We start from the raw sequence: 20,971 nt of genomic DNA on the forward strand, positions 1-20,971 counted from the left end.
GATATGGGTTGTGTATCCAAACCAAAGTTGCAAAGAACTAAACAGATCATCTGTTCCAATCCTCTTGTAACCTAAACTGGGATATCCAATGTCTTAAGTACGCTGATGGGATGTCCAACCAATTTTGTCATTAAAAGCAGCCAGCATGTGAAGCAACAGGATGATGCCAACTTATTCTATCTTCAATTTGAAAGGAAAGTATAAAGCAGACTGGAGGTGATATCTTCCTGAGTCTTGTCAAGAAATATTTCATTGTGTATAAACGGGCATGTTGCCCACCAGTGCATTTATCCATTCATACATCCTTTGGTGACCTGCTGTGTCCTCTCTCTCTCTCTTGTGAGCTGAAGGGTGAGTTAACTATTCCAGCCTCATGGGTTCTATGAGGGAAAAGAGTAGCATCAATGTAACCAAAGTTGACAGTTGCTATTTGTACCCAGTGTCAATGGTCATAGTTTACTCCAAAGATTAAAATGGCAGCAGCCTTTTCTCTTCCAAAACTGTAAAAGTCAGCCATTATCTTGTACAGTGGTACCTTAGGTTACATATGCTTCAGGTTACATACGCTTCAGGTTACAGACTCCGCTAACCCAGAAATATTACCTCGGGTTAAGAACTTTGCTTCAGGATGAGAACAGAAATCGTGCTCCTGTGGCGCGGCGGCAGCAGGAGGCCCCATTAGCTAAAGTGGTGCTTCAGGTTAAGAACAGTTTCAGGTTAAGTACGGACCTCCGGAACAAATTAAGTACTTAACCTGAGGTACCACTGTAAAGAAGAGAGCACCAGGAACATAGAGAAGCATTTATATCAGCTGAACTGGAAATTAATTTTAGATGCCACTCTAGTTATAGAATTCAAGAGCCCCCAATATAGCCAAATTCTTCAGTATGGAAATCAAGATGGAAAATCTTCAGTCCAGGAAAAACGGAATAGTCCCATTTTGCTGCTTCAGCAGCTTCTGTCTAGGAAGCCCCCAGTGCCTTCATTAGAGGTCATCTCTCTCCTATTGCCACTAAAAAAAGGAGCAAGACAGAAAGAGAGAGAGAAGATGACACAGAGGAGCAATATCCTTGATAGCAAAAACCAAGGCCGTAGGCTTCGCCCCTCTAAAGAGTCTCAAAATCCTCACCCCATCAGGCTCCGTTAACAAGCTCTGTTCTCTGCTCACAAAGCTGAATTTGCTTTGTTCTGTTGAAATAAAGCAAGCGGGAAATGGAGGAGTTGGCAAACAGAAAAGCTGACGGAAATAAAGACAGCTGTTCGCCAAAGTGGGAACAAGTTGAGCGCAGCAAAACCCAAAATTAGCAAAACCGTTTTGAGCATTATTTAAAATGGCACTAACACGACAGGGTGCCATCTTTAAAATGGGCTGTCCCTGCCACAAACAGCTCTCTCGACTGAAGTGTCAGTCCCCTCCAGGGCAAACGGTATAAATTCACTCCAACCATTAAAACAGAGATGGCTAGCAAAGTTGCTGGTACCAGTGGGGGGCTCATGCTGAATTTTATTAAAAGCAACACCACGAGGGTGTGATACATCTTTCAGAATGCTGCCTCCTTTTAAAACACCACCTACTTCACAAATGTAAAGCGCATTTGTCATGGTTTTCCCCCAGAATTGTAGCTTAGCTTTGTGAGAGCATCCTCTTGGCATTTCAATACAGGCCTGTAGTTGTTCATTAGAAGAAACTGCAAGGATATTAAACACAGCATCAAAGGATGTTCAGATCCTGAGTTCATATTCTGGTTAGTACAACAAGATTAAACCCAAGTTTCCCAAATTAGATGCTAAAGGATAAAGGTAAAGGGACCCCTGACCATTAGGCCCAGTCGTGGCCGACTCTGGGGTTGCGGCGCTCATCTCACTTTATTGGCCGAGGGAGCCGGCGTACAGCTTCCGGGTCATGTGGCCAGCATGACTAAACCGCTTCTGGCGAACCAGAGCAGTGCATGGAAACACCGTTTACCTTCCCGCTGGAGTGGTACCTATTTATCTACTTGCACTTTGACGTGCTTTCGAACTGCTAGGTTGGCAGGAGCAGGGACTGAGCAACGGGAGCTCACCCCGTCGCGGGGATTTGAACCGCCGACTTTCTGATCGGCAAGCCCAAGAGGCTCAGTGGTTTAACCCACGGCGCCATCCGCATCCCCGCAAAATGATACTGTGGTTTAAACAAAACACACAGGAAGTTCCAAATCCAGAATCCGGAACAGGATGGGAGGGATGAGGGGCAGGTCACAGGCACTTGGCGAATCCTGGGAACTGTAGTTCATTAAGTGTGTTCGGAATTGTGAGGAACAAACTACAGTTCCCAGGTTTTTTGGGGGAAGCTTTGTGGTTTAAGTGTATGGTGTGTACATAGCGTAAGATATTGGTACAGCCTGACTGGGTGAGGGTGACAGCAGTAGTCACCAGTTCAAAAGCTCTAGATGGCTTTCCAACTATACAACAGGAGTTTGTGCGCATCAGCAGAGAGTTATATGGATATTCAAACAGCATTTGAAGAAAAGCTTTTCAGATTAATTCTGAAGTTAACAACTTGTTATGAACAGATTGCTGGATAGACAGATTTAAAACACCCCGAGGCTAACACGAAAAGCAAAGAAAAAACACCATTTCAAGATAATATGGTGGTTTAAATTAAAAATTAATATTCCAATACAGTATAACCCAAGGAGCCATTTATTTAAATACATTTTAAACTATTCATTTCCCAATGGAATGGAAAATCGTTTGAGGCAGAACATCAAAAACAAAGGCTCTGAACACAATTAGAGTGAGAAGCACAAAAGTTGAAATCTTTGTGGAAGTGACGCTCAGGATGCTTTGACGGATGATTGTGAATAAGCAACTCGTGTGTAATACTGAATTCAGATTTATTTTAACTATTCTTTCCCCCTTTTATTTACTCATTGTTGAAATGCCAACACAACAGGTGAACTTTCGATTTTGCTCCAGCTCCTAAATTGGATACAGCGGCTAAGTTGGATTTCCTATAGTAGGAATGGCAAACCTGTGGTCACAAGAACATAAGAGTCTTGCAGGATTAGGCCCATCGGCACAGTGTCCAACCAGATACTTGTAGGAAACCCGCAAGTGGGGTTTGAACCCAAGAGCACTCTCCCCTCTTAACTATGGAAGATTGATGGAATTTGTTGATTCTCGCCTAAATTATAGTATTTTTAATTTACTTTTGCCATTAGAATGGTGCCTCTGGATGCAAACGGGATCCATTCCGTAGCCCCGTTCGCATCCTGAAGCGAATGCAACCCGTGTCTGCACGTCTGTACCTGCGTGGGTCACAATTGGCCGCTTCCGCACATGCGTGTGATGTCATTTTTAGCGTCTGCGCATGCGCGAGCGGTGAAACCCAGAAGTAACGCGTTCCGTTACTTTCGGGTCGCCGTGGAGCGTAACCTGAAAACGCTCAACCTGAAGCATATTTAACCTGAGGTATGACTGTAGTAGTTGGCGATGGTACTCAAAAAAGAGATGCCATTGTTTCGGTTAGATTTTTTTCATTCAAGGAATAGAAAATGATGCTTTGGCAAGCAAAGTACCCACAGCTGATCAGAAATCAAATCTCTGGCAGATTTACCACTGGAAGGCGTGGGGGGATGCAGAAACCTGAAATTCTTAACAAGTTTGAATTAAATTGCCCAGAATATAGAAGGAGCGTGCCATTTAAAATGACCTTCAAATATATTTATAAAATGATTTATAGTTGTCAGATATGGTGGGCCCTGGGTGGAGCCAAGATGGCGTCGTTAGTGGTAGCTCAATTTTGTGCTCCGCGTTGATATATAGATTTATTAGTATTTTTCAGCTCTTTTAAAGTTTTCTTTTTTTTTTTTCTTCTCCTCTCTTTTAACCGAGCTTTAGCAGTTTTAAATAATCACTCTTTTTTATTAACTGCCAAAGGCCTATTTTTATCCAAAGGAGGCCCAGCAAGCCGCCCTATCTTCACGAAGCTGGTAATTAGCAGACGGGGGAGGCCAACTACTCCTTCGGAAGGACGCCGAGCTTTTTATCTATAAAAAAAAAAAGGGAAGGAATTGAAGCTGCTATAACCTCAAGAAACACAAGGCAAGTTCAACCCGATAATTATTACAAGGGACTTTTGTTTTCTTTTTTCTGCTTCGCTATACTGCCTAGCTACTTTATTGGTTACGTCGTGAGGCTGTTGAATGAGGGAGAAAGACCTAGTTGAACTTTAACGAAACAAGGCACAGTATGGAAGCTTAAGACCAGTAATATTTTCTAACATTTTTAAATGACTGATACCTCACAAGTTCCGATGTAAATTGCTGGAGAACTAAACAGGTTGGAGAGGTTGGAGAGGTTCAGGAGGCAACTTCCATAAATTTCCATAAATCGGCACCTCTGCTACTGTTTACTCCAGTTTAGAACAAAAGATAAGCCGCCGGTAAGCAAGCACCCCCTACTATACATCCATATATACCCATATACCCACTATGGTCCTCACCAGGAAAAATTACAAGGACCAAGGAATTCTGCCTAATTCACCACAGAGGCCGATGGAACGACGAAGGAGACAAAGTAAAATTACCAGCTACTTTCCCCAAAAAGACTCGAGCAAGAGAACTCAGAATGAGAGTATCCTAGATGTAGCTATGCCTTTGCCACTCACAGTGTTGGATTGGTCAACACAGCTAAAGGACTTGCAAACAAACAACAAGAGGACAAACCATCCAACAAACCTGGCCCAAGAACTTGCCATAGCAGAGAATGCTACAAAGGCTAACACAGCCAACACACCCGATGCCAATCCTCATTTGTCACTGCTGGAACTTGGAGGTAATCTTTCAACCCACTGGGTGAAAGCCAATGACTGTGGAATAGAAATGTGGGGTGATCATCTTCAGGAGCAGATATACCAGATCTCTAAGGATCTCCTTAACGTTAAAAAATTTTTAGCGATAACAAACGGGCTGCTCCTGACCCTAGTGGATAACTTCAAACAACATGTGAGCGCTTCAGACCAGAATACAAATCCCCTAGCCAGCCCGGATCCACCACTCCCCAGCAAACCCCGGAGGAAAAAAGCTGAGCCTAAGATGAAGAAAACCAAAAACATGAAAAACCTAAGGCGGCTTAAGACAACTCACCGTACCTGTAAAAAATATTGGCAGAAGCTCTTTAATCTTCTTCCATCCCTTTCTACAAGTGGAAAAAACAAATCCAAGTCGAGTGCCATCAAAGAGACACGTAAAGTAGATACACCCATAAAAGAATCTAAATTAAGTTCTGAAGAATCAACACCGAGCTGGGACAAAGGAACTGATCCGTCTGCAGTCATATCGCCCCAGAGTCCTCTCATGGCCAGCACAGAATCAGCAGACAGAGGTGAGCAGGCGATCCAAACTATTGAGGGGAACCACTCCTCCCAAGTTCGACAGATGTTGTGTCCCAAAAGAGAATGGAGTTTAGTCCTAATCCCACAAAAGCTTGTCTTTGCTAATTACCCTAAACCGCCTAGATTTTATGCAGGGTTGGACCGTATAGACCACTTTTTGTCTATTATAAGTGGCATTTTACCGGGGGTAGTAAAAGCAACTGACATAGCCGCCATAGAGTATCTACATCAAGATGATTGCTCGGTACGAGCATTGATTACTTTTTTAGATCACAATCTGGCCAGTTTCATTTTTAGAGCTAAAAACCTATTCAAAAAAGAAAGAATAGTTCTGTTAAGAATATTTGAAAATAGAGCACCTGCAACCTCTCTGATAGGGCCCAAGAGCATAGGAGTGGAAGTTCACAAAAGGGAAAAAACCAACCACCAAAACCATCGAAATAGAAAGCATAAGCTCCAGCAGGATCATCCCCACCAAACAGCACCAAATGAAAAAAAGGAAGCCTCACATCCAACTGGCGTCGGGCCTCCCACGTGGGATAGTGAGGACTCCGTTTGGGAGGAAGAACTCTCGCTGATAAAGCGATTCTGGTCACTGCACTCTCCAGCTCAAACAGAGATCCTGAAAAGATTTGATTTACTTCGAAGCAGACTAGAAAAAAAGGATGATCAAGGTGAGACAATGAAGGACCCTTATGTGCAGCCCATATCTCCCAAATGTCTGGTGGATAAGAAGACAGTGGGAGGCACCTTTAAATGTGTAGACGTGGAATTACAATCAGAGCCCCCTGTGATGTACAATAAAGTAAGACCAAAGCAAGGTGTGAAACCTCAAAGCTCCTGGCACAGCTATCTTAAATTGTCTCCGAATGAATTAGCTTCCCCCCCAACTCCAAAATCTAGCCCCAAATCACCAAGAAAAGAGGATCACTACACTCTCTCCAAGCAGCCAGCCTCGAAAAGAACCAACGGGTGTGTTTTTTTTAGACACCAAAGAATTGCTGGACATGGTGGTGACATAGATCCAGCTCCCCGAAGGGCCCGGGGCCTAAAAGTGCTGTCTTGGAATATCGCGGGCTGGCACGCCAAGAAAAATAATCAACAATTTTTGTGTTACCTTAAGCAATTTGACATCATCTTCTTTCAGGAGACATGGCAGAATGACCCTATATTTCTTAATGGGTATAACTGCCACTACCTGCCTGCCTCTCCATCTCAAAGGGGCGGCAGATCTAGTGGTGGCCTAGCTTGCTTCATTTCCACGGAGCTAGCGCACTCTCTAACAGCCCTACCCAGCTGCAATTCCTTAGCAACAGCCGCTCTTCTTAGCTTCAAGAGAACTATTCTCTTGCTGGTCAATGTCTATATTCCCCCAGGCCAAAAAAAACCCGTTGTTAAGGCTACATGGGCGGAGCTAGAGGCGTTCTTAGAGCCTCTCGAATCTACTTACCCGTCTGCCCTGACTATTGTGTGTGGAGACTTCAACGCTCGTATAGGAACAGATGACAACAGTCTATACACTCATTTCAACCAATTTATGGACCCTGAAGAACAGATGGATATTGGCGCGACACGTCTGTCCAAAGATAGTAGAAGTAATTTCCCAGGTCTCTGCTTAGTGCAGGCTGCTAGACGGAGGGAACTGCTGATATTAAACGGCAATATAGAGGGGGACCGCCCCGGGGAATATACCCATTTCTCCAAGGCTGGGGGAAGTGTTATAGATTATATCTTAATCTCAAGATTTGCTCACAGCTTTATAAGGAAGTTTCAAGTGGGCCATAATACTCTGAGTGACCACCTACCTCTAATTTTAGAGCTTGCAGGTGGGCCTTTTGACTATTCTATTGCCGAGCCACAATATATACCTTCTGTAAATTTGGATATACCTGCCCCCAAAAGACTCAAATGGTCCCCAATATTGAATGAAAACCTAACCCTCCTTCTTCAGTCAGTGGAGTTAAAGCTTATTCGCTCCGCTATTGTATCAGGAAATTCAGCAGCTGCGATTATGGAACGCTTTAAATTACTCTTGGAAAGATTGAAACCTCATTTAACAACAGCGATACATAGCTCCGCTACAAAGAGGGCAAAGGACGGAGCTAGCTGGTTTGACCTGGAGTGCAGGCAAACAAGGAGACAAATGAGAACAGCCTACCGGAGATACAGGAAATCAGGGACTGCCCTCCTACTTAATGCTTATATTTATCTGAGACGGTCGTACAAACAATTATTAAGGAGAAAGAAACTGGAAGCTGAAAGAGCCGCATGGCACAGGTTGGTTAAGGCATCGCACGAGAAAGATACTACTTGCTTTTGGCGAACCATATCTGGTCTACTGGACCAGGAGCGTACTAATTCCATCTGTACAGTGGAACCAATGGAGTGGTTGCGCCATTTTCAATCTTTGTTCTATGACCAGGAAGCCCAACATTACAAACTATGCATTCAACTGGAGGACCTACCTCATTGGCCAGCAGTAACTGCGAAGGAAGTTGAGAATTTAATCGCACAATTAAAGAACAACAAGGCCCCAGGGAATGATTACATCCCTGCCGAACTTCTGAAGTCCAACATTGGCTGGTGGGCCCCCCTGCTGGCGTCTTTATTTTCTTGGATCGACTCAACGGGTTTACTCCCAGATGGTTGGACTGAGGCAATAATTATCCCAATCTATAAAAAAGGACCCATGACAGATCCGGCGAGTTATAGACCAATCAGCCTTCTGCCTATACCCAGCAAACTATATGCCAAACATCTTTATACCAAGCTAACTAGCTGGCTGGAAACCGAAGCTATTCTAGCGGAAGAGCAAGCGGGTTTCAGGCAAGGCAGATCCACCATAGACCATTGCTTCACCCTAGCCTATTTAATTGACAAATATGCCAAAAAATCCCGTGGGGTGTTATATGCAGCCTTTATCGATCTAAAGGCTGCTTTCGATTCAATTCCACGTGTAAGACTCTGGGACAAATTGAGCACCTCTAGCATAGACAAAAGACTATTATTTCTGATCAGCTGTTTATACAAAGACACGGTGCTGCATGTAAGAACTTCGTTAAATGGCCATCTTATAGGACCAGTTCCTGTCAGTAAGGGGGTCAAGCAAGGTTGCATCCTGGCCCCAGTTCTATTCAACATCTACATCAATGATATGGTTAACTGTTTGTCATCTCCGGACTTCCACGCCCCCAAACTGGCTGACAAAGCAATATCAGTGCTTTTGTACGCTGACGATGCGATACTCCTATCTCGAACAAGAATAGGTTTAAATAGGCTCATAGGTGAATTCTCAGCATACTGTAGAAGAGAGCAACTTGCAATAAACTATCAGAAAACCAAAATCATGGTTTTTGCAAGGAAACACAGACAGTACAGCTGGAGGATGGATAACCAGACAATTGAACAAGTCAAAGCCTTCAAATATCTGGGTATCGTTTTCCAGTCGACCGGGTCCTGGGATGTCCATCAAAAATGTGCCAAAGAAAAAGCTGCTCAAAGCATCAAGATGCTGTCCCGCTTCTTCTATACGAAAGGGGGCAGATACATCCCAGCAGCCCTTGAAGTTTTTCAAGCAAAACCTCTGGCGCAGTTACTGTACGGGGCGCAAATCTGGACGGGGATCCATTGCTCCAGTCTCGAAACTGTCCAGTCCAAATTTCTAAGGCAGATACTCGGTGTCCCCTCCTGTGTTCCAAACGCAGCATTACGACTCGAGGCCTGCCTTCCATCTGTGGAAACTCGGACCTGGCAGAGAACATTTAATTATTGGCTTCGTCTTAATCTGAATCCTCCTGGTCTACTGCCGCTAGTAATGCAAGACCCTCACAAAAGCAAGTGGTTTAAAACTGTGCAGCAAAAACTCCTTACATGCGGTCTGCACTCACAGTCCCTACTATCAATGGGCCTCATTAAAGCAAAGAGTCTAATAGGCCAGCGCCTGAAAGACATTGAACGACAAAACAACCTGACTATCTTAAAGAAACTGTGCCCATGGTATACCTATTTTCCCCCTTCTCATTTTGATTCTCCAGCTTCATATTTGTCTAAACTAACCATCCCAAAATACAGACGTGCCTTTACATTGGCTAGATGGGATGTTCTTCCCTCTGCTGTACTCGAAGGTCGTTACCAAAAGACTCCATTTGAAAAACGACTCTGTCCATGTGGAGATGGTAACACGGAAACAGTGTCCCACGTCCTTCTTACTTGCCCCCTTTATAAAGACCTAAGGAATGAGATTATTACTCCACTCATTCTCTCCAACCCCGGCCGTTCACCAGACATTACACTGTATTTTCTATTATCTGATACGGATAGTCAGATAACAGAGAAGGTCGCGAGGTACATCGAGAGAGCTGCGAAATTGAGGGCCACCATCTGAGTGACAGACCTGTTCACCCGACGGACCTCCTTTGCCTGTTCTTTTCTTCCTTTTATCCCTATTCTCACTTTTAACTCTTGTACAGCTGTGGCCTGTTGGCTTTGCTAATAAAGTTTTGAATTGAATTGACCTTCAAATATATTTATAAAATGATTTACTATCGTGAATACTGAACAAGGGCTGCGATTTTGAGAGAGAGCCCTGAAAGGAGCAGCAAGATGGAAGGAAGCCGTGAACCAGAAATCGAATTGGAAGAACTGGGGAGCGGGGGGGGGGGGGCACAAGAGAGGTAATAATTACATGTGGATGGGATGTATGATGTGCTTATTTTGACATGGACTGGATCCAGATGTAGATATGCTTAGAGTAGGCCTGCTGGATTCCAGGTAAGGTTGCTTCCAACCAAGTCCTCCCACAATTTCCGTCCTCCCTTCCCAACAGGTGGGTGGGGTTTGCGACACCGAGCGGGCTTACCAGGTCTGGTGCCTCCCACCTGGGTCAGGGTGGCTATCGTCCCCCCCCCCGGCCTGGGAGGACAATGGACAGCCGGCGGGGGGGGGGGTGAGGGCCAGGGGAAAGAGGCCGGCCCCTTCGGCCAAACCTCACTTTGTTTCCTCCTCTTCCAGGTTCACCCACCCATCCCTCCCAAATTAATGATTATTTTTTTTGCAGCCTAATATTTTGCATTTCGGGTCAGTGGGCGCTGCTATGGTCGTAAGATGGTTGCTGTATTCAGAACCAGAAATGAATTTTCCCTGCTTTGGCAGGTTTTGCCTTCCCCGTAGCATTTCGTCACAACTTTGGTGGTTTTTAGGCCTTAGCAAGGTATCCTTTAGTCTATCTTCAAGATGGGGGGTGACATAGTCACGCACCTCCCCCCCACAGCAGCGTTTGCAGGGCCCATTAAAGGGTTTGTTAAGTTGTGGGTGAACATATCAGACGACACAGCGATTCTTCAAACAGCTCTTGTTTATTCACAGGCCAGAACAGAACTGAACTGAAGGGCTCAGTCAGCCTGCTTATATAGAGCTCCAGTACAACGTTACTGTAGCAACTTTCTAAAACTATCCAATCACTTTCGATCCTTCATTTGCATATGTGGACCTGAGTGAAAACTATCTACAGTATCCCCCTTCTGGCCCAGGGTGAGAACTTCAGTACATAACAGGGTTGATTGAAGGAGTCCCTGGCCCTAGAGTGGCGGCATGTAGGTCAAACTCCCGGCTGAGGTAAGGTGGGAGGGCACGCTGTGTACGTTTGTGTTTTACAGTCCCCTCCCACTGCACTTCATTGCCCTGCACATCTTCAGTCCCGGACAGGCTGAGAGGGTTACATGCCAAGGCCTATGCCAAGTTTCCCACATTCTGAAGTTCAATAAAGTTGTGACCAATTTGAACCCATACTTCGGTCTCTGGCCCCATTCTTTGGGGGGAGTAGGCTGCACAGACGGAGTTCAGTGCATGCGCTCGCAACAGGAGTTCCTCTCTCCATGACCCTCCCCAATTGTTCGGGGTTTCCTCTGAACTCTCCAGGGAGTGGGGTGCAGGGAGGGATGGGGCCACACAGAGAGAGGAGATGGGGAGGGAGTCCTGCTGTATGTTTCCGAGCACAATCCAAAGTGTTGGTGCTGACCTTGAAAGCCCTAAGCAGCCTCAACCCAGTATATCTGAAGAAGCATCTCCACCCCCATCATTCTGCCCGGACGCTGAGGTCCAGCTCCGAGAGCCTTCTGCTGGTTCCCTCACTGCAAGAAGTGACGTTACAGGGGACCAGGCAGAGGGCCTTCTCGGTAGTGGCACCCGCCCTGTGGAACGCCCTCCCACCAGATGTCAAGGAGATAAACAACTATCTGACTTTTAGAAGACATCTGAAGGCAGCCCTGTTTAGGGAAGTTTTTAATGTTTGATGTTTTATCGTATTTTTAATATTCTGTTGTGAGCTGCCCAGAGTGGCCGGGGAAACCCATCCAGATGGACGGGGTACAAATAATAATAATAATAATAATAATAATTATTATTATTATTATTATTATTATTATTATTATTATTAGCTAATGGATGCAACCTTCTGTCATGACTAGCTTAAGTCCCACTGATTTCCCTGAGTTATTCAAAGTACGAATAACACATACATTAGAAAATATGCAATTAGTCTGTCGTTCCATAGAAAAGAAGTGTTGAGGAAATTGTGATTTATGTTGCTGCATTAAAGAAACCCGAGGAGCATAAGGAAACTGCAATAAATATGGAGAGAAAGTTGCAATAGCCTTTCTGACATTAGCACACATTAACTGTTTTGGGGAACAATGCCCAAAAACTCAATATATGCAGTCTCTACTAACAAGGTGTGTTAACTGGCAGAGATTATAACTGAAAGAAGTGTGGTTTGCCAAAACCAAATAAAAGCTTTAATGCCATATATTATTTATTTTGCATGTATGTTTTTAGAATAGTAGCTGTGGTGCATGTATGATCAGGTATGTGGCCTTATCTTTATCCCTGCCCCATGCATGGTCCCTATGAGAAGCATTCCTATTATCGTTAATTGTTTAATGAAGTGTTTGATGCCTTGCTGCTGATGTTACTGTCTTTAAGAACAATTTGTTTAGCACTCTATTTTGATTTGTAGTGAGCCACCATGGTCAAACCTCTGTGGAAAACGACAGTCAGATTGATGGATTGATGTCGTCTTTGGTTGCTCATTAAATGAGTGCCAAGCAGACTTCCTTAAAACTGTTATTTTAAATAGGAAGACACTATGAGTGAGAATGCTAATGTAATAGGAACGAAATATTCAGCCGGGTCTGAGGAAAAGAACCCAGAGTTTAATGTTACAGCCAGAGGGTTTTTTTCTTTAAAAATGTTTAGGGGTACTCTCATTTTCCTACTCATATTGTCTTCTTCTTTGGTGATCACTCGTAGCCGAGTAAGATTGTGTTCCATAAACACGGTTTTAACAATGAGTCCGTAAGTGACTGTAGAGGCCAATTCTGGATCCACACGTCCTTCCACAGTGAGGACATTGGTTTCCAGGCAGGAGTTGATCACGGTGTGGATTTGCCAAGCGTGCCTTCCTCTTGGCACGTTTCTCCCTTGCATCCTGAGTTCAAGTGCCTTCAAAGCCCATGACACCTTTGGTAAAGGCTGTTCTCCAACTGGAGCACTCCCAGACCAGTGTTTCCCAGTTGTCAGTGTTTATACAGTGGTACCTCAGGTTAAGTACTTAATCGTTCTGGAGGTCCGTTCTTAACCTGAAACTGTTCTTAACTTGAAGCACCACTTTAGTTAATGGGGCCTCCCAGTGCCGCCGTGCCACTGGAGCACGATTTCTGTTCTCCTCCTGAAGCAAAGTTCTTAACCCGAGGTACTATTTCTGGGTTAGTGGAGTCTGTAACCTGAAGCGTATGTAACCTGAAGCGTATGTAACCCGAGGTACCACTGTACTACATTTTTAAAGATTTGCCTTGAGAGAGTCTTTAAACCTCTTTTGTTGACCACCAGCATTACGCTTTCTATTTTTAAGTTTGGTATAGAGTAGTTGCTTTGGAAGACGATCATCAGGCATCCACCCAACATGACCAGTCCAACAAAGTTGATGTTGAAGAATCATTGCTTCAACACTGGTGATCTTTGCTTCTTCCAGTACACTGGTATTAGTTCGCCTGTCTTCCCAAGTGATGTGTAAATACTGAAATACTGCCCCGCAATGAGGCCAAACTTAAATTCACAAAATGTTTAGGGGGTATGCGTACCCCCAGAAAAAAAAAACACTGGTTACATCTGAACCATGTTTACACAGTTATTGCATGCTGAAACACTATCAGGATTATTTGACAATTTCTGCTGAAATTTAAAGAAAAAAACCCACAGCAATGCTTCTCATTTTATTTATGGCTCCTTGCTCCTGCTTTCACTAAGGTGGAGCTCAGTTATGCTTCCAATGATGCTGAGCAACATCACAAACCAGAATGCCCTCAGGGTTATAATATTGTGGGAGTTACAAAAGGCTTTGGGCGCTTTGAAAAAAATAATATGCTTCCTCTTTCAATTTCCAAGTGTTAACCAAGCTCATTTCAGAAGGTCCCTGGAAAGGCTTTCCTTTAAATATGCTAACATACACAGACTGTGTGGGACTTTTTATCCTTCCTTGGGTGGTTTAAATTGCTGCTGCCACCATTCAGCTACAAGATCTAGTTTGATCTCCCAACAAGACCTTTTGGGTGTCACAGCTGGTGTGAGCTTCACCCAATATCTTCTGCTTTATTAAGGACAAATTCCCAGCTGCTGCCTATGTAACCCATGATCTAATGCACGAAAAATTTGGAGGGGCGGGGAGGCAGAAGAGAAGTCTGCAATGTTCCCAAAAAATATCAGAGCACTTTCATCGTGTAATGCAAATCCCACTTTCACTTGTTACCGGAGAACATTAGCAATGCCTTCCTCTTGATTGTCTTCATCAAATACAGCAATCTTTCCACTGAACCAAAAACAAAAGAAGCATCTCAAATTAGACACACCATGCCATCTTCCCAGGAGAATACATAATGTAGCTATCTACAACTGCTACTCAGATCAATCTTTGAGGAACCCTACAGATTTATTTTGCTTGAGAGCCAATGCATTAACCATCATTTGGCTTTTAAAAAGTTCTTTAAATGTCTCCGTGAACACAAATGGATTCGAAGATGAGCGGAGACCGTTTTCCTGCCTAGTGAAACCTCCTAATGTGAAATCTCCAAGCTAGAAAAAAAAAAAAGAAACAGAAGTTGCAGAGCTTTCTAGTTCAAATGAAGCTATTGTAATTATTCTGTGTAGCAGGCACACATGATGCTTTGGCACATTTTCCTGAGCTTGACAATTAGGAACTCAGGATTGCTGTTTAGGGAGCTGAACTTTGCCAAGTAGCAAAAGACTGTTCTATTGTAAGCGGAGCTCATTACCACAATCCTAAGGGTGACCCTATGGACCACGCAAGGGATAATTTCCCTCTTGCCTTGGCAACCCTTCTCACGTTTTGATCACACCACGACAAGTGGCACTAAATGTGTGCCTGGCTCCAATACAGCTGCCTAGGAAATAATAATGCAATGACCAAAGCTTAAGAAAAATGGAGAGGTGCCAGCTGGGATTATTACGAAGTCCAGCGAAGCCACTTGCTAATACGGTCTTGCGCTCTGCCTTTCTGAGCTAGAAAGCTTTGCAAATAAACGAGCAGAGGGAAAAAGAGATGCTTTAACTGAGAGCCAAGCAGAAGCATTGCCTACAGAAAAAAACCGGGGTGGGATTAACACTGATTAAAATTTCAACATTGCAGCAGAAAAGTTAAACTGATGCCTGAAACGCAATCAATTTTATCCAGCTAAGTTCTATGCAGTGAAATGAATGGCTATTCATTTTGTCATGCCTATTCATTTCACTGAATCTGCCCTGAGTATGACTAGTGTTTGATACAACCCAATGTGCAGCTTGGGATATGTGTTGACAAATGGGAGCATAGGAACAACATCAAGCTCCTCTAAGAGACAATGAAGCTATAATTGAGCTGGTCCATTTTCATTCAGCACCACTGATGGACTCCATTTGATGGACTACAAATGGACGCGAGCATTGTTGAGATATTTTGTGGGCACAATGTGGTCCAAAAAAATACAGGGCAAGGGGCAGTTTCCATGACTTCCGCTTATCGAGAATGAAAATTGGACTGCCTGAAAGCACCATTAGGGTTGATGATTTGAAGCCGGACAGGATCAAGGGAAGCTCTGGTGACTTGAATGTGCTCTCGAAGATTTAAGACCCTAAGTAGAAATTTTAGGCGGTGCATCAATTTCTATGTTTTTTTCATACAGTCTGTTCCCATACCCAGCTAACATCAAGTATTGAAAAATGAACACAGCGACGGAAACGACGTTGCGAGTGAATCGGCTCTACGTATGGTGAAAGTATGACAATATTAGATACAAAATTCATTGCACTGGTTCCCAACCTTTTTTTGGCCATGCCCCACCTAAGCATCTCTAAAATCCTGATCGCACCCCCCCCCCATGACATATAATTCTTATTATTCAAAAAGTGAACTATTCACGTGGATGAAACCTAAAAGGCCATTAACTTGGTCTAACTCATTCTTGAATTGCCCCCCTGAAAAATCAAATTGCCCCCCTGTGGGGTGTGTGCCCCACGTTGGGAACCACAGATTTAGAAGGAAAGACAGATGAGCTGCAGTTCAAATTTACTAATCCAGGATTAGTAAATTTGGTAATCACACTAGGTGTTTATGAGGTTAGGTTTGGATAGTTTCTCAAAATAAGAAAACCTACCTGCTATATTTTGCACATAGAAAACCATCAGCTCTGCTTTTTCAGCATTCCTCTACTACAGGGCTGTCCAACTGCCAAGTGACTGCAATCTACCCGTTGGACTGACCAGAGTAGTTGAGCTTTTTTGGGGGGGAAAGCTTCATCAAAGTTGTTGAGCTTTTTGAGGGGAGGATGAGCCAAAGTTGTTGAGCTGTTTTGTTTTGTTGTGTTTGGGGGGAGGGGAATCAGGATCCCACGATCAACAAGGATCAACCAGGTTCATATGATAGCCATGTTCAAATATATAAAAGGATGTCACATAGAGGAGGGAGAAAGGTTGTTTTCTGCTGCTCCAGAGAAGCGGACACGGAGCAATGGATCCAAACTACAAGAAAGAAGATTCCACCTAAACATTAGGAAGAACTTCCTGACAGTAAGAGCTGTTCGACAGTGGAATTTGCTGCCAAAGGAGTGTGGTGGAGTCTCCTTCTTTGGAGGTCTTTAAGCAGAGGCTTGACAACCATATGTCAGGAGTGCTCTGATGGTGTTTCCTGCTTGGCAGGGGGTTGGACTCGATGGCCCTTGTGGTCTATTCCAACTCTATGATTCTATGATTCTATGACATCCCACAATCGACGGGTAGATCGAGAGGCCTGCTCTACTATAACTAAAGAAAGATGGAGGGGTATTATGGCTAATTTCCCCAGCTACTCCCATTCCCAACTGTTGTGGAAGATTTAGCGGCACGAGGCAACAATAGAAACAGAGTCACCAACCTTTTTACTCCTGTGGACACATTTGCCAGCTGATGAACCCGCATGGGTGTTGGAAACTGGCCCCCTCGGGAAAGGCTGGCTCCTCTTCCCAGGCACTCAGGGCCTGTTGCCGGTGACCTACCCTGGCTGGCATCCGGACAGACCAGGGAGGTCTTGGATAAGCGACACCTCCCTCCAGAGAGGTGCACACTCCCTTCCCCCTTGCATAGCAGCAGGAGAAAGAAAACAGTCTGAAAAATAGGCTATTTCATTCTACTTTTATTCCTTGACTGTACACAGTACAAAAGCAGGACTTCTCTCTCAGAAACCTCCGAGCAACTGACTAACTCCTCCCGTACAGGAACAACAGGAAGGTTTCATGTTACACTGAGAACGCAACTCTGAGAATAGCTTGGAACTTCCTGTCCCACGCTTAGACCCACCAGACACATCATGTGATGTAAACATCGTACTGCTTGATCGCAGCTGCTGAGGACTCATATTACAATGGGCACCACACACACCGAAACCAAGCAGATACCTCAACACTATATTGGCAACAACAGATTGCTTCTCTCCAGCTTATTTTGGGGGGTGGGGGTCACATTCTGTGGGAACCTAGAAAGAGCCTTATGGATGCTTGCGCATGCAAGGTGTGAGGCTGGTGACCCCTGCAACAGAAAGACCACAAAGACTCAATTGATAGTAGTACCCTCTTTTTTTACACAAAATTAAGTTGATTGCTAGATTGCCCAAAGACTACTTTATTATTTATGTTGCGTTGCGTTGTCTTGGTTTAAATCTTACTCCCTCCCTTTGTTGTATCCCAAGAGAATGATCCCCACTTCCAGCAAATATAAATTGCAAATACAAATAAACACCTAGATGAAACAAATATAAGATTCTTCAGAGATTTCTTTAATCGTTGTTGAAAATGAAAAAGTCATCGCCCCCCGCCCCCCCACCAATAATCCTCCTCAATAAATCTGTGTTTCCTTTGGATCTCCTTGATGTGACCCTGCTGGTTAATGGGTACGAGATAATTTGAAATTGAAAGACTACTGTCATTATCTTAGACACCGAGACGTTTGCTATCTATACACCAATTGCTAACAAACAAGGTTTATAGAGTGAAATAATAAATCAACATATGCATGAGGAGACACAAATAAATGATTAATGTTATTATTTTCTCCTTAGCATTTGATAAACCTATATATCTCTTTTGATTCCTCTCAGTAGGGCTCCAACCAAAGCTGGATTAACTTATTATGCTTTCCATAAAATAGACTTTTAGAGAGGAGGGACAAAATCTGGCTTTGAATTCTCTGTGATGAAAACCTTTCCTTACTGTAGTAATACACCAGGAATTTCAAATGAGTGGACAAAATTAGGTAGTGAGGCTTACGCGTTCAGCTCATGATCCAGAAGAGAGCAGGCTAATTTTCCATGCACACATTTTGCTGGAACACCTATTTCTCTTCCAGTTTCTTGCCTGTGCGTTTTAACATAGGCTTTGAAATACAGACAACACAATCTATTCCCATGCCCATAGCTGAACATACATCCTCAAATGTATTTTACTGACCCTTTGCCTCTTGGCTGTCAGCTTAGCACAGGTTTTTGAACCTAGAAACTTCCAAGAGGTACAGAGTGTGTCCTCAAAGGATGCTGAGCCATGGCTAATGGCCATGAAGGGCAAGATGGTCAGGCACAAGGCCAGACCAGTTGCAAATGGTCCCAGAGATGGGACAAGTACTACAGGAGTCTAATTATGTGTATGACAACTGTATGTTTAATAGTGTAATGGCTGCGTTAACATATGCAGCAATGGTTACCTGAAAAGGGGGAGGATGTTAGCATTTCACTCCTCCGTTGCTGGATATGTGATTGTTATCTCACACGTCTGTGTTCACTTTCCAGGTTTGGAAAGTATGAGAACGGAAGCCTGTCTTATCTCTCTTCTGCTTGTGATTGTACTGTTGTACTTTCTCTCTCTGTCTCTTGGAGGAGGAGAGACACCATGATTGCTTTGTGCTGTATATATTGCTTAATAAATACTTAGAATGCACACACACCAACGCTCCACTTCGTTTCTGCTATACAGTGGTACCTCGGGTTACATACGCTTCAGGTTACATATGCTTCAGATTATAGACTCCCTAACCCAAAAATAGTACCTTGGGTTAAGAACTTTGCTTCAGGATGAGGACAGAAATCGTGCTCCGGTGGCGCGGCAGCAGCAGGAGGCCCCATTAGCTAAAGTGGTGCTTCAGGTTAAGAACAGTTTCAGGTTAAGAACGGACCTCCGGAACGAATAAAGTACTTAGCCCGAGGTACCACTGTACTTTGCTGAACAGCTGATAAGAGCGTGCACATAGTCTTCTGATGTGTGTCGCTGGGAGCGTGTCGGGGCTAAGGATTTATGGACGTTCTGGACTGCGCTTCATCAGGAAGACACCGGAGAGGTTTTTCTCACCCTAGCGGCTGCGTGTGACTCCAGGCGTTATTCTGACACCATGATGTAGCTTACCAATAAAGAGAAGCCCTTGTACAATTCACACACGTGGCATCTTAGTGCCACACTCCTCTCCCATTCCCTGCCACAGCAAGTAGCAAGGGTATTATCGCTAGGGATTTCGGTTTTTCTTTTTTGGGGAGGAAGAGTTTGAGGCTGCAATCCTGTGGGATAGCTCAGTCAGTAGAGCATGTGACTCTTAATCTCAGGGTCATGGGTCCGAGCCCCACATTAGGCAAAATATTCAGGGTCAGACTAGATGGCCCCTGTTGTCCCTTTAATTCTATAATTCTATGGGGCTTACTTCTGAGATGAAATGTATATTTTATTCTATGTATTAGAATTATATACCACCCTTCATCAATAGATTTCAGGGCGGTTCACAGAATAAAATACAGGAGAAAAACAAGTAAATAATAAAAAAGCAGCAAAACATTAACACCCCCCTTCCTACAGACACAACGAAAAGGCTGTAGAATATTGATCAGCCAAAGGCATGAAGAGGAATGTTGCTCAAGAGATTTCTGGAATCTAGAGGAAACTAAAACCAGAGGAAGTGATCGTGTTCACCCACAGAGAGCGCAAAGTAATTCTTGAAGGCTGTCCTCAGTGATATTAGTGCCAAGCAACTTAATCTGGCTAACCCAAACATTGTTTCTCCTACTTGCTGCATTCAACTCCATACCATTTCTCCCTAGAGCTATAGCAGAATAGTTCTTGTTTCATTGTGCAGCAGAAGTCTTTCCGTCAGCACGACGACTTGGTTGGGTTCCACCTCTTGTGAGCTTCTAGCTATACTAAAATATTTGTCAGCGTGCAAATTCTTCTTTGGTCTTTATTACACGGCTTCTTTAACACCAATAACTTCATAGAATTATAGAAAATGTAGAGTTAAAAAAGGAAGCCAAGAGTCATTTAGTCCAACCTCCTGCGATGCAGGAATCTCAACTAAAGTATCCATGGGAGATGGGCATCCAACCTCTGCTTAAAAACCTCCAGAGTGCGAGGAGTGCATGCAGGAGCCATTCCCTGTGACCAGTAGGGCTTCGCAGGACTGGGGCCTTCCTAAGTTTGTTCTGGAGAGGCAAGGCGCAGCCGCACAGGTGAGGCCACTTGGTAACTCACAGTACCTGGTGGCAAGAGCCGGGAAGGGATATAAGGTCAGCATTTCCCTTCGACTCTTTGCCACAGCAACGCGTTTCCTGCCTTGCTGCATTTGGCGTCTTGCTTCCTGATCCTCGGACCTCAGCTTCTTGTCTGCTTGCTTCTCAACCCTCGGACACTTGACTTTGTGACTCCCTGCTTCCTAACCCTCGCACCCCTGGCTTCTGGACTCTTGTTCCTGCTCCCACCCCGCCATCTTGCCCCCTGGCCCGACGTCCTCAGCCGGGACTTCGATCGCCCGTACACCGAACCGTGACACAGGGAAGGAGAGTCCACAACCTCTTGGGAAAGACTGTTCCACTGCTGAACAACTCTGGCTGTCAGAAAGATTTTCCGTATGTTTAGTCGGAATCTCCTTTCTTCTATCTTGAAGCCATTGGTTCAAGTCCTACCCTCCAGAGTAGGAGAAAACAAGCTTGTTCCTTCTTCCATGTGATAATCCTTTAGATATATGAAGATGGCTATCATATATTCTCTC

General features: G+C 44.2%; 1 protein-coding gene across 2 annotated transcripts in view; it reads right to left on the reverse strand.

Annotated features, from left to right (window-relative positions):
- The window catches only part of LOC308596611 (uncharacterized protein), a 60,845-nt gene extending 40,976 nt beyond the window's left edge, over window positions 1–19,869 (reverse strand). The window contains exon 1 of one of the 2 annotated variants that reach the window (XM_081211886.1): window positions 16,833–19,869. The gene's annotated coding sequence lies outside the window, so the exon portion shown is untranslated. The remainder of the gene's footprint in view (window positions 1–16,832) is intronic. The other variant, XM_081211885.1, reaches the window with a different exon arrangement.
- Window positions 19,870–20,971: the final 1,102 nt, after the last annotated feature.

The sequence above is a fragment of the Podarcis bocagei genome, assembly GCF_964188305.1.
Source record: "Podarcis bocagei genome assembly, chromosome: 10".
In the NCBI taxonomy this organism is placed as follows: Eukaryota; Metazoa; Chordata; class Lepidosauria; order Squamata; family Lacertidae; genus Podarcis; species Podarcis bocagei.